Source organism: Cyanistes caeruleus, chromosome 3 (genome assembly GCF_971803275.1).
Source record: "Cyanistes caeruleus chromosome 3, bCyaCae1.hap1.1, whole genome shotgun sequence".
Taxonomy (NCBI): Eukaryota; Metazoa; Chordata; class Aves; order Passeriformes; family Paridae; genus Cyanistes; species Cyanistes caeruleus.
This window is the reverse complement of record NC_141703.1, coordinates 36,128,052-36,141,387: the sequence shown is the minus strand read 5'-3', so window position 1 is coordinate 36,141,387 and position 13,336 is coordinate 36,128,052. Positions and strand designations below refer to the sequence as shown.

Below are 13,336 nucleotides of genomic sequence, written 5' to 3'. Positions count from 1 at the left end.
GAGCACATAAGGGAAGGCTGAATCTTTCCAGGTGCTTCAGACAGGTTGGGCACTCTGAATGCCTGCTGGGAAGGGCAGTATTTGCGGCATTTCCCACACTAACAAGCTTCAAAGGAAAGATCCAAAGGAGAGAGAAGAGAGGCCACCACAGATGCTTTCCCCTGCCAGGAAGCAGCCAGGGCGATGATATCCCACAAGTAGTGGCTGGAGAGAACCCCTCAGCTGAAAAGATACTCCAAAATCAGGACCAAGGAGTCTCCACTAGAGCTCTCCCAGCTTTTTCTTGGAAACCTCCAAAGAGCCTAGGCTTAGGTGATGTTGCCTTCTCCTGTCTTGATCCAGCCATGAGCAGCCAGCTCAAATCTCACCCTGCTGGCTGTGGGTTCCCCCACAGTAACAGCCTCCTCTTACACCCTTACCTAACATGAAGGCAATGAAAAATACTGCATCTTGAGGCTGTTTTTTTCCCATTCTGGAGAAATCATCCATCAGCACTTTGGACAATAGAATAATTGCCTGCATCACAGCTGTAAGGCTAAGTCTGGCCCAAAATATCAGTTTGTTTTGTCTTTAGCACGTTTCTAGTTTGTCAGTGAAAACTGGTCTTACTCACAAGGGGGGAAAGCTATTTTTGTGCTGTTGCCAAGATACTACTGGCACTAGCAGACTGATCAGATAGCAGCTGTCAATAGCTGTGACAAACTAACACAATGATTCAAAGAAGGGAATTTAAATGATGTATAACTGACATACCTCCCATGTGCAAATCTTCTGCTCCCATCTGGAAAGTGAGGTAAGCCAGTCCCATTCCTTCACAAAGCTTCCAATGACACTGAATATCATGAGAGTTGGCTGGATCAGGGAACAACCTAGAGCTATCATTCAAAAACCACATCCCAGAACCTATACCTCATGCCCAACATAGATTTCCATAGAAGTGTACAACACAGCTTAAAAAATGGGTTTGAGGAATACTATACTGCTACAGAGACTGGTGGCACAAACAAGTTAAAATTGAAATGTTCTAAGGGCATGAGTGTTGAAACACAAAAGGGGTAGTCATACCTAATGTAAACAACTTTCAGGTAAAGCTTAACAAACACAGCTCAGAAACATTTCACAACAAGAAGATTCTTTACCTTTATAGCCAGACCTTTAACAGTAAAATCAAATAATGCCTTTTGGTTTCTTCATAATTTCTTCCAGAACAGCAATTTTCAGTATAAAATGCTTCACTCTAAAATGTGTCCAATTTAAAAGAACATAGTTTGAAAAAGGAGTCTGGATTTGGTTGATCTTTGCACAAAAGCTGAAGAATGAGCGTTGGACAAATAATGCAATTTACATTCAGTAATGAAAATGTTTTTAACAGAATGTGTACACACTTTGCATTTATATGTCTGTAGCTTGGCATATACAGCATAAAGAAATAATTTACCAATGATACTAGCTGTTACATTAGGGATTCTGTGCCCACATAAAAATGTAAAATTGTCTTCTGATTGTGAGCTGTATGCACTTAAAATGTAAAATCTCTGCCCAATAAAATTGCCTCAAAGTCACCTTGTAAAATGGAACGTACAAAATAACACTAAATGCTACATGGCTGGATTTTTAAACAGATTTTTTTTTTTAATCTAGGTATAATGAGTGTTATATTTTTAAAATACAGCGACAAAAAGTGGAGTTCTGTTTTCCTATGTGTATGTATATAAGCCTCTGTGTGTACACGTATAATTTGTATGTATGCATAAACAGACCCACAAATCTGTAGAATCATGTAATAGACAACACTAAGATCAGTATAATACTATTTCTGAAATTTTTATCTTTTGCCTTCTTATAAGGCATAGAAAATAATAAACAAGATGTGATTCCTGTACTCTTTATCTTTTCAGTGTAAGGGGAAAGGATACAGTATAAGCAAAGGAGAATATATATAGAATTTGGTTCATAAAGCACCACTGTAAAATGTTGTCAGATGACCTAAACAAGAATCCTGCATGTCTCTGGGATGACAGTGACATTTGAATCAAGTACTGCGGTTGAGAAACACTCTTCCACCAAGTGGAGATTCACTTAGACAAATCTAGATTTGGAAGATTCTGAAGTTTACAAAAAGTTCATAACTCTTCAGCTGCCTCTTCTATATGCTGGATAATCAAAATGTTTGCATCTATTTCCAGTCTGAAAGACAGGCCAGAATTCTTAGGTAATTATTTAAATATTTGACTAATGCAGAGATTTCCTTTAGGATGACTTCTCAGCTATATTATCTCTTCTACCTAATAAAACTAGGGTAAAGATATATTATTATATTGCATTTACATGGCAAGGTTTTGGAAGGTGGGGGGACTGCATGGGTGGCTCCTGTGACAAGTCATTAGGAGCTGCTTCCATGTACTCTGGGTCTTCCATAGAGTCAGTTTCAACCTGCTCCAGGATGGACTTGCCGCTGGACAAAGCCAGGCCAAGGCTGAGCCCACTGGTAGCACCTCTGCCATAACATATTTCAGAAAGGACAAAAATTGCTTCAGAGCAGCTGGGAGAGAGGAATGAGAAAATGTGAACAAAACAGCCCTGCAGACACCAAGCTCAGTGCAGAAGGAAAGGGAGGAGGTGCTCCAGGTGCTGGGGCAAAGATTCCACTGCAGCCCCTGGTAGAAACATGGTGAATCAGGCTGCCACCCATGGAGATCTGCTGTGGAGCAGAGATCCACCTGCAGCCCATGAAGAGCCCCACAGCAGAACAGCTGAATGTCTCCTGAAAGAAGATACCACCTGTGGAGTCTCCAGTCAGGAGAAGACCAATGGCAGGAACTAGGTCCAGAGAACAAAAGCCAGCACAGGGGTAGGTTTTCTGGCAGGATCTGTCATCCTATGGAACACTCACACTGGAGCAGCCCATCCCTGAAGGACTTTCATTTGTGGAGAGGACCCACACAGGAGTAGGTTTTGAAGGTGTGTATCCCATGAGGAAACCCCATGCTGAAATAGGGCAGGTATTTTTAATTTAGTCCTTATCTTTCACTATCCTAGTCTGTTACAATTATTTGGCAATAAATTAAATTATTTCCCCAAGCTGAGTTTGTTTTGCCCGTGATTGAAATTAGTAAGTGATTTCCCTGACATTATCTCAAGCCTCATGCTTTTCATCATATTTTCTGCCCTGTCCTATTGAGAAAGGGGAGTGATAGGATGGGCTGGTAGGCACCTGGCAGCCAGTCAAGGTCATCCTACTGCTACTATTAAATTTGTCAAAATTTCACAAAATCAAGATACATGGACAAAAATTGCACCTATTTCATACTGCAGGTGGAACAACAAACAACTACTGAATTATATGAATCCTGGAGCGTTTTGTTTTGTTGCTTTACTGCTCTGCACAAATGTGTAGTAAAATAGTGTAAGAGAATCTTTAATGAAATCAACACTTAACATAGTGGGAAATTTACACTTGGGTTGATTCCTAAGCAAATAGGAAACATCTGATGGTGCCTCCTCAGAGAGTTTTTCAAAGAGCTGTGAACAAAAAAAACATAATGTAGACATCATCAGATCAGAAATGACAGATTTGCTCTCCTAGCACTCATCCTGAAAAACAATTATTTTTGAATTTAGTTTTGAACATGAAAAATATGTGATTGTTTATCATCTTAAATTAACCATAAGCTTGGGTTTACAAAGTTATTTAGCAACAAACACTAGTTCTTGATATCTCATTACTTCTTTTTGACAAGTATCAAGAACAAGCATAATTACCAAAATAAAGCATCACAGAACAAATTTGAATGTTATTTCTTAAAAACTGAAGGCATATGAATAAAATCAGAAATTCTTTTTTGTGTTATCTTGGATTGGTTCTTTTCATATTGCATTTCATTTCTAAAACAAGAAATTACTTCAGCAGAGGGTGTTTTTTAGAAAATAAGGATCAGCCAAAAGATTCTCAAATGGAAACTAATCTCCGAGATATTTCCTCATGTCTTTTTTGTATCCTTTGCTCATAACTACACCAGCATAGGAACTTTTGGAAGACACCTGGCTGAAAATAGAGTAGACAGGTAGGACAAAAGACTTAAGAGTGAAGTCATAGAACTGAGCTGAAATAAATGCCATAGTTTAATATAGGAGTTTATAACTGGACATTCCAAAATTATGATTCAGGCTCACATATTTCAGGTGTGACAGATACCACACTTGCCTTTGGTTTCACACTAGGAAAACTTAACAATAATATTTACTCATCTATGGCTGTCAGAAGGAAATCCCATGTATTAAGGCTGAAGAACCAAAGGAAAGTGTCATATTTTTCAGCTTTTAATACCATCCCACCGAGAGAGCTAGGGTTCAGGTAGACAGAGAATTTTAGAAGTCTAAGCAACATAGGGAGAATAACTTCAAAAACTCCTGGGGAAGAATAGGAAACAAAAATAATGTTGTAACCTAAATGCATACAGAAAATCTCTCAGAACCTGTGGAGAAGTGTACTTGAATATTAAGCTTAAACTTTGCAGAAAGTAACAGGCAAGAAGGAAGAACTTAATTTAGAAAACATTGTAAAGGCTCTGGCTGGCAAATACAGGAACAGTAGAACTGTAGAAAGAAAGAGAGGGAGAACAAGTGCCACTCTGAAAGGATCTATAGCCAGGTCATGTCCCTGAGAGTAAAGTGGGTATTCAGCCTTGTCTGACAAAAAGCCTTGCAGCTGGGCCTCTCATATCCAAGTGTCTTCATTAGTGTACTGCTCTGTAATCTCCTTTCTCATTGCACTGTCTGCTTTTGAGCATACCCTGAACCCCTCAGACTCACATCTAAACCACAGCTTTTGTTATGATAAACTCAGCTTTTAACCATCATGAAAAAACCCTACAAATACCATATATACTAGGGAACGAGGTGTCTGCACAAAGAGTCATGGAATCACCTGAACTTCCCTTTGCAATTATTTTCTTCCCATCTTGTTGTTTCCTTCACATGTGGTTCTAGCTCTTTATTGTTGTGCCATATCTGTCACCCCTGAGCACAGAATATACCCCTCTACATTCCTATCATATTTTGGGTGATGCCACAATATAAACAATAAACAAATAGCAATATCCATATCTATTATTATATGCTTTTTCAAGCTGGGTGTTTGCGTGGTGGTATTTGGTTGAATCACATCAATTGAACTCACTGTTTCCACAAGCACAGGTAGTTAGTGCTCTTGCCAAAATATCTTACCCTTTGATGCTGCTGTAATATTCTCTGACCTTGTTCTTGTATCACACCCTATGATGTCTTCTTGTTTTGAAGGGTGAGGGTTTATTTCCATTGAAACAAGACATCCTCTGACGTTAATAGAGTGAAGTTTGGGATAACAAAAAAGAAATTGCCTAATGGTAACTGGAGAATAAAAAAAATAAAAAAAAAAAAAAGAGACTTATGAATGACACCTTCCTACAGAAGAGGAAAAGATAAAGACCTGAAATAATAATAACACTCAAATGACTATTCATTAATTGCCCTGTCAGCAGTTTAAGACTTTCCAAGTCTTTCTATCAACAGATGGATAATTGCACTGGTTGTTTTCATCCATACACACTTTGAAGCTGTGTTTAATTCCCTATGTATGCTTTAACATGTGTACGTAATTCCCATAGGTGCAAGACTGATTTTATTCCTCAGACCTTCCACTGAGGAAATCAGTCATGTGTATTGGCAATTCCTGTAAAAAATTGTGTTTGTGTGTTACCAAATCATTAGCATAGACCTCACAGATGGACTGTGCAGTTGTACCCAGAGCCAGCTGTACTCACCTGATATGGGAGAATATATACAAGGGCATGGATAGCAGTAGTCACCCACAGGCTGATATTAGCTGAGAAGATGATTTGGAGAATTTTAGAGGAAACAACATATTTTCATTATAGTTCCCAGAGAGATAGAATCTCTCTGCCATTTCCATTGCCTCATACCCTTTTGTCTGTGCTCCAGCCGCACATCTTCCCTGCTTACTGCACAACAGAAGATCATAAAGCTTCATATATGTGAGCTGGATACTTGAATTAATAAAACAAATATTCACAAATACTTCAGAAAATAGTCATATAATATACAATGTAAATAATACACCAGTAAACTTTGGTTACAGATCAGAACTATGTATGAGGAATGTCAAGGAAAATAACTGTTTTTTCATGTTCCTGAAGCAGTTATCAAAGCAGTCAGTGAGAGTCCTAGTTTTCTTTCAAGGGTTTTTAAACAGATTAAGGAACAGATAATAGGCTCAATTAAGAGTGTAGTAGTTTTTTAATATTAGGCCCTTTGAACATATTACATATCCTGGTCCCTGAAAGGGATAAAAAGTCTGATTTCAGTTGGAGTCAAATGCCTCCTTTTGAGTTATGGATTTTAAGAGGTTTGGTTATGGTTTTAGGGATTTTTTCTCTAATTTTCATTTTCAGCTTTTATGAGTGGAATATAGATCAAAGGGTTAGATTTTAGGAAAAGAAACTATTTAGAGCACTTATTTACCAGGAAAGTCATTCATCATCTGCTTTATAAACTCTCAGTTATCTCAGTGATATCTGTCATAGGAACAAAAATGGTCTTTCCCTACCCATGGATCTGTGTAAGGACCAGAAAGGTCAGAGATAACACTCAGGTTATCACATGAGTCTCACCCTCAGCTTTCTAGGTTTCAAAGTCAAAGCAAACAATGAGTAGAGAGGACAGTGGGGTCTGGTAAAGGATCTGCCATAGGTTTATAGCTCTTCATTTACAGCATATAAAGGCATTAAAATGGAAGTGGTTTTTTGTCTTGATATAGAGGATCTAGAAAGACATTGGGAAAAAAATCAGCTTTAATCATTATTAGGTATATGGTCTCTTCCAACCTTGATGATTCTGTGCTTCTCTGATAAGATCCTCCTGAGATTTCTCCAAGATGAAAAGCTCCAGTTTTTCCTCACAAGAGAGATGGTTCATTTCCTCAGCCAGCTTCATGTCTCTTCACTGGACTCTGCCCAGTATATCCATGGGGTGTTTTTTTACACTCATGAGCCCAGAACTGGACACTGTTCTCCAGCTGTGGCTTCACCAGTGCTGAATGAGGTGAGGGACCACCTCCATTGACCTGGTGATAGTGGGATGTTTAGTACAGCCTATTAGGATGTTTGCCTTTGCACATGTTCACATTAGTGGCTCATGTTTACCTGGTGACCACAACCCCCAGGGCCTTTTTCTGCTAAACTGCTTTCCAGCTGTTCATCCCCAAGCATGTGGAGTTGTTCCTTCCAAGGTGCAGGACATGGCACTTCCCTTTGTTGAGAAACCTTCATAAGTTTCCTGCTAGCCTATTTCTCCAGCCTGAGTTCCCTTTGTATGGCAGCACAGCTGCCCACAACCACCCCATACATTCACTGTGGCACAAACAGGCAGTTTCTCTTAGTATGATACAAACCCACCACTTGTTAAACGCTGTGAAGAAATGCTATTACCAAAATTTCTAGCCAATAAATGGAACAGGAAGATAAGTAGGAATCTAGTTCATCAAAGAAAGCTTCTTTTTCACGTCAGTGAATCACATTTTCTCTGAACTCCTATTATCAATCAAGAAAAGCAGAAATGTTTCACGGTAAGGCAATTTAGTAGGAATTTATGAATGTTAGGAAGTGGCAAATTAGAGTAGATACTATCTTGTTCAGCCTGACTAGCTCTACTGCCAGCTGAATATGACTATATTAATTATGGGTATTTTACTTTTTTTTATCATAGTGTTTCATGCCTTTACGCAACATAAACTGTAGTAATGGATTAAATGCAGCCTTGAAACCATGACTGCACAGGGTCTCATCTTGCCTCTTAACATAAGAAGCATGCTATCAACTCAATGAAAAGACCTTAACTCAATGAAAGGCCTCCCTTAACGTGGGAGGTTAATTTGGAATTTATGATTGACTTCTTGTGTTGATGCCCATATTCTCAATTCTGAAGTGTGTAATTTGGAATAAAGACCCTTATTTTAAAGTCAGAGGATGTGATTAATTTCATTTAGTTTCAGACATCTACAGCTGAGATGTTTATAATCAAACGAGTCATCTTTACAGTCAAATAGGAAGATAGAGACGCCCAGTGGATGTGATTTATATGCCCTAATTTATGTTTCTACCTCTAGAATAAGATGAATCATATACCAGAAATCAAATTGATTATTAAAGGAAGTCTAAATAAACAATTCGGTGCTTCTGTCTAAAGTTCTGCAGGGTTTACCTGCTCAGGAGGTCAAAAACAGTTAATTTGCATTCACTGTTTTATATCATAGCTCAGACTGAATTAATTTTCTAAGTAGATCAGACTTAAATGAATCAGTGCCAGCCGCTATATCATTGCTTCCATGTTCTATTACTTTGGTTTCTCAAAAAATTTCACATGTAAGTGCTGACAAATCCTAATCCTACCAAACATCTGATGAGATCATTATCTTTTGTGGTAACAGTTGCAAAATTTCCACATACTGCATGCAGTCTTCTGCTTGCATGTCATTCCAGACTGTACTTATCTCTCATAAAAAACACAGCCTTCAGTGAGCAGGTTTTCCTGAGCAAAGAGTTTGTACTATTTTTCAGCTAGCCTAGATGAAAACTGGTCATTTTCCAGAAAACTTTAACAAAATATATATTCACAGAAATATTTCTCTGATGTACAACCTTATTCCCTCGTTTTCCATTACAGTTTATCTCACAGCTTGTCCCACTGATACTATATTGAGCACTGAAGGTGATAATATCTAACTGTACCTCATGCTTGATTTCTTTAGGTTAAGCACAATTTGCAGTATTTTACTGAGCAGTGAAAAGGAAGCTTAACACAGAAGCTCCTTACACACAGATACCCAAAAAACTATTTTGTGTCCTGAAAGCCTGTGATGGAAAGGAAGATACAAAGTCTGGACCACTGAACAGTCTACTTCAGGTAATTCAGCAAACCAGAAACTTGCATCGAGGAGAGGACATTTCAGGCACCAACTGGAACTTGAGCAAGCGTAATTTTGAAGATTACCAGGGAGATGAACAGAGTCAATATCCAGTGTGGTTTGCCTTGGGGTCATGAGGGGAACTCCTCCAGTCTGACTCATGTCAGGATTGCGTTCCAGAAGCAAGATTTTTATTTTGGGTGGTACTTTCAGAAGAGATGACTATTCAAAATGAATTGCTAATAAACTCTGTGTCTTTGATTGGTTTCTTGTGAAGCAAAAAGAAGCCATGCATGTAGTCGTAAGATATTGGTACAAGGAGCACACCCTAACTGATTAGAGGGTTATTCCCTTGCTAATGGGGCCTCCCAATTTCTGAACACTAAAGTTGATAATATCAACTTGATACATCTTGATTTCTGAAGAATCTTGATATGAAAAGTTTCCTTTACCTCCAAATCTCTTCATCTGTCAGACTAAGTTTTCACTGGTGAAATAGAAGTTAAATCAGACAAGCCTTGGTGAAGTTCCATTTTGTACCATTAGCTAGTAAATTTGTAATTTAAAGGAGAAAGCACCAAGTAGCATTTTTACATTTTTCAAAAGCCAGTGTACAAAAAATGGCAATTTTATCTCATTATATACTTGTGTTCTCTCTCCTGAAAACAACAAAACTATCTCACAATTACTAACAAAAATGAATGGCAAATAGATTTTAACTCCATAGCTTTATTCTTCTATTGAATCCTAAGAAAACATTTTACAAAGAATGTCTGTCATTCAAACTTTTGAATATTTTAAGTTAAACCATTCCTAGACTCTTCTTGGCTGGCTTTCTGCTAAAGCAAGAGCTACATATAACTACATATTATGTAACCACACTGAAAATGAGAGGTAAGCTTTAAAAGGGGCTAAACACATGAAATACTGAGTTGTTTTGAATTTAGGAGTAGAGCTAAAATATCAGCAAAAATTTGACTAAGATTGAGCAATTGTAACTCCCCTCATATTTACAGAAATGGTTGTGCACCCCTTGTCTTCTGCTGTACAGGACAGGGGCTATTAACCCCTGGTAAAGTAAGGTTTTAGGGTCTACTTGACTCAGACACAAAAAATCACTCTATGTACATACTAAGGAATATATTTTTAGTTTTGTTAAATAGAAAGTAAATCCTGATATTGGATATTTTGATTAGCTAAAATGGAATGACTTTGATAGCGCTTCAGTTTTGAAAAATTACTTTTTCCATAGAACTGTCCAGATTCAGTCCACAAATTTCATTGAAGATCTTGTTAATGATTAGCGATGGAATCTTCATCTGAGACTGATTTTATTTTTTTTTTAATTAGTCACTCTACTTAATGATCAAATAAAGATGTAAAAAATATTCAAAGACAATAAAAATAATTCTTCTTATCAATATTGGACTAGAAATTTTTCCACAGAAGAGACTTCAAACACAATGTGGAAGACTGGCATTCACTATTGTCAAAAGATAGAATACTTAATGCAAATTAAGTTTTTTATTTCACGGTTTAATCTCATATTGAATTACTATAAATGAGATATATATGTTCATAAAAATAAATTATAATGCATTTCTCTAGTGCAGCTTCTCATGTTCTCATGAATTCAGGCACTGTTTTTGTTTCTCAGTGAACCATGGGTCTGAGAAACCAGAGTGATTCCTGTAACAAACACAATTTTTTACTGTACTCTTGCTTAAAAGCGAGTGCTTGTGATTTCCACATGGATCACAGATTAAATGGTAGGGGTTTTTTTCCTAAAATTTAGCTCCTGAAGCTTAAAAGTTGCTAGAAATCTTAGACAGCTGAGAGGTCTGAGATTTTAGTGCAAAGAGGTTTTTCTGAGCTCACAGGTTTCCCACCTTTGCAGTACACAAAGTGGTCTGTGGAGAGCAATAGATTTTGGACTCTGCTGGTAATTCACAGCCTGGTTTTCTGGTTTCTTGATCTCCCTATTAATTCTGAAGGCTCTCCGGTTCCCCATTCAATAAACACTAAGGTGCTTTGACTGCCAGGTTGCTGAGAGCAAATCTCCCTGGCTGACTGCTTTTCTAGATTATTTGCTACCTGAGCACTCAGCTTTCTTCAATGGCAAGCCTTTAAACTGAAATGGCCAAGGAGGGGCTGATGCTATTAAATGCAAAAGAATAGGCACATATAGAGGTCTAGCTCCAAAATTCCCTGTCAGGGAAAGAAGTCATACAGTGATGAAGGCAAGCTGGCAGAAAGCCAGGGTGCCTTTTCCCCATCAGAAATCTGCCGAGTCTTGGCAAATGTTTTTTTGATATCAACACGTTTTGATTCAGTGAATCTGAACTTCCTGACTTAAAACATGTCCCACCAGAAAATGCCCAATAATTTCTGGAAGAGAAAGAGCAATTTAACTTATTAATAGGATTTAAGCTTTGTGGATTCAATTTTAAAACCAAGCCACTCTTGTATAAAAATTAAATATTTATGAGTCATAACAGTTTTGCTTAGTTTTCTTTCTCAGGGAAGGTTAACTGAACTCAACAGTGCTGTTCTAATTCATTACCCAGCAGTACTGTGAATTCCCCTCAACAGTAAGTATAACCCTTAAAGATGTATTACTAACTGAGGTTTTCTTATGTGTTGGAGAACCATGAAATAGTTTCACATGTGTTATGCATCTTGCACTCTGCAAATGTTAATGACAGTCTTTCCTCATTTAGCAGGATTTCTGCTTTTCCAGCTTGTTTAGGGTTTTGTTTTCTTGTGGTTTTTTAGTTGGTTTGTTTGGGGTTTTTTGGGGGGAGCGGTGGTTGGGTAAGGATTTTCATTTGTTTGTTTTGGTTGTATTCATGCCTGCAGCAGTTTCTCCAGATTTGCGACAGAGGGAAGTTTTGAGGAAAGAAGTCTTTTGGAGGGTAACAGAAAGATATTTTAGGGGTTGTATGTGCATATTTTGGTTTTATTGATAAAAGAGAACACCAAAAGGATCTACCGGAAACGTTTGCTATCAGCTTTCACACTGTCGCCACGCTTGTATTTACACTGGGACCCAAAGTTATGCAAACCACTTCAGGCTGTGATCTTCTCTGATCACAAAGGCTAAATAGGATCAGAGCTACCCAGTGTTTAGCTGAAGGAAGTCCAAGGAAAAACCCAGGCAGCAGGGAGTGGGATGGAGGAGGAATCTTTGCTTCAGAGTAGAGCCTGTTGCTGCCAGAGGCAGCATGTACCGACAGCACCAGGCCAAACACTCCTGTGTAATTAAGCCCCACTCAGCACAGAAGCAGAAGATCTAAGATGGAAACATTCCTAGATGAAGCTGTACAGTCTGTGTTCCCAATTGGTTTTGTTATTCCATTTATCTGCTTTTCTGCCTTCTGTAAAACTAGTCCATTATGCCTGATCCAAAGCTCCTGTGATCTATGCATATCCTCTGTTTTCTGTTGGGATATTTTCATAATTACATTTGCCAGTGTCTAAGGTGAGCAAATTCTTTTGAATACAGTGCACAGCCATTCCACTCTGCATGGATTTCATTTTCATTCACTGCTACTCAATACTGAGAAATCTGATACAGCCCCACAGGTTTAAGTACAATCCAAATTAAACTTGATCATATCTCACAAGCTCTTCATTATTCCCAAAGAAATCTCTCATGTGCCAATAGAGCAGCTGTTCCAATCACGTTTTAATGCCTTTTGAGGATGTTTTTGTGAAAGCTTTCCCCTGCTATTTTCTACTCACTATCCTGCATTACAGCTGTTGACCTCTGAACATATGAGCAGTTTGAGACACCATACATATGGGACACTTTTTTCATTTTTTAATTAGTTATACACAATCAAAAAAATTGCCCTTATCAACAACACTTGTGTACTTGATATGATCCAGTATGAAGGGAAACTGTTTGAAATGGTTATTCAAATCCCTGTCTCTTATTCTTCATTCTGAGGACCTTATTGTATATTAACAATTTTATCACATTTTTCTTGAGCTGTCATCTTCATCTGCTAAGTCGTCAGCAAATAGCTCAGCGTCCTTCCCCATCTTTACACTTTTCACAGCTTCATTGTATAGGTCCTGTGAAAATAATAAGAATTTTCTTTGTATATTTGCAAATAATTTTGCAATTCATTGTAAAAATACTTTTATTAATCCCATGACATTTCACCATGCACTTTTTATGCTATTAAATGCATTTTATCACTTCATTCATTAAGGGCATACACCACCTCACTTGCTCATGATTCTTCTAAACTTTATGTCATGGACAAATTTCATTAGCACTCTCTCATGAATTAAGATATTTGTGAGTACTGATCCTCTGGTTCATCTTGGAGGAATTCCCCACCCATCTTAGACTTCACAGATCATCAT

The 13,336-nt window shown here is 37.9% G+C and overlaps 1 long non-coding RNA gene across 1 annotated transcript; it reads left to right on the top strand.

Moving 5' to 3' along the window:
- Positions 1 to 2,773: 2,773 nt before the first annotated feature.
- LOC147654082 (uncharacterized) lies at positions 2,774 to 10,380 on the top strand. Its single transcript, XR_015285443.1, has 2 exons — positions 2,774 to 2,961; positions 8,804 to 10,380. It is a non-coding gene; the product is annotated as an uncharacterized LOC147654082 (long non-coding RNA).
- The last annotated feature ends 2,956 nt before the right edge of the window (positions 10,381 to 13,336 follow it).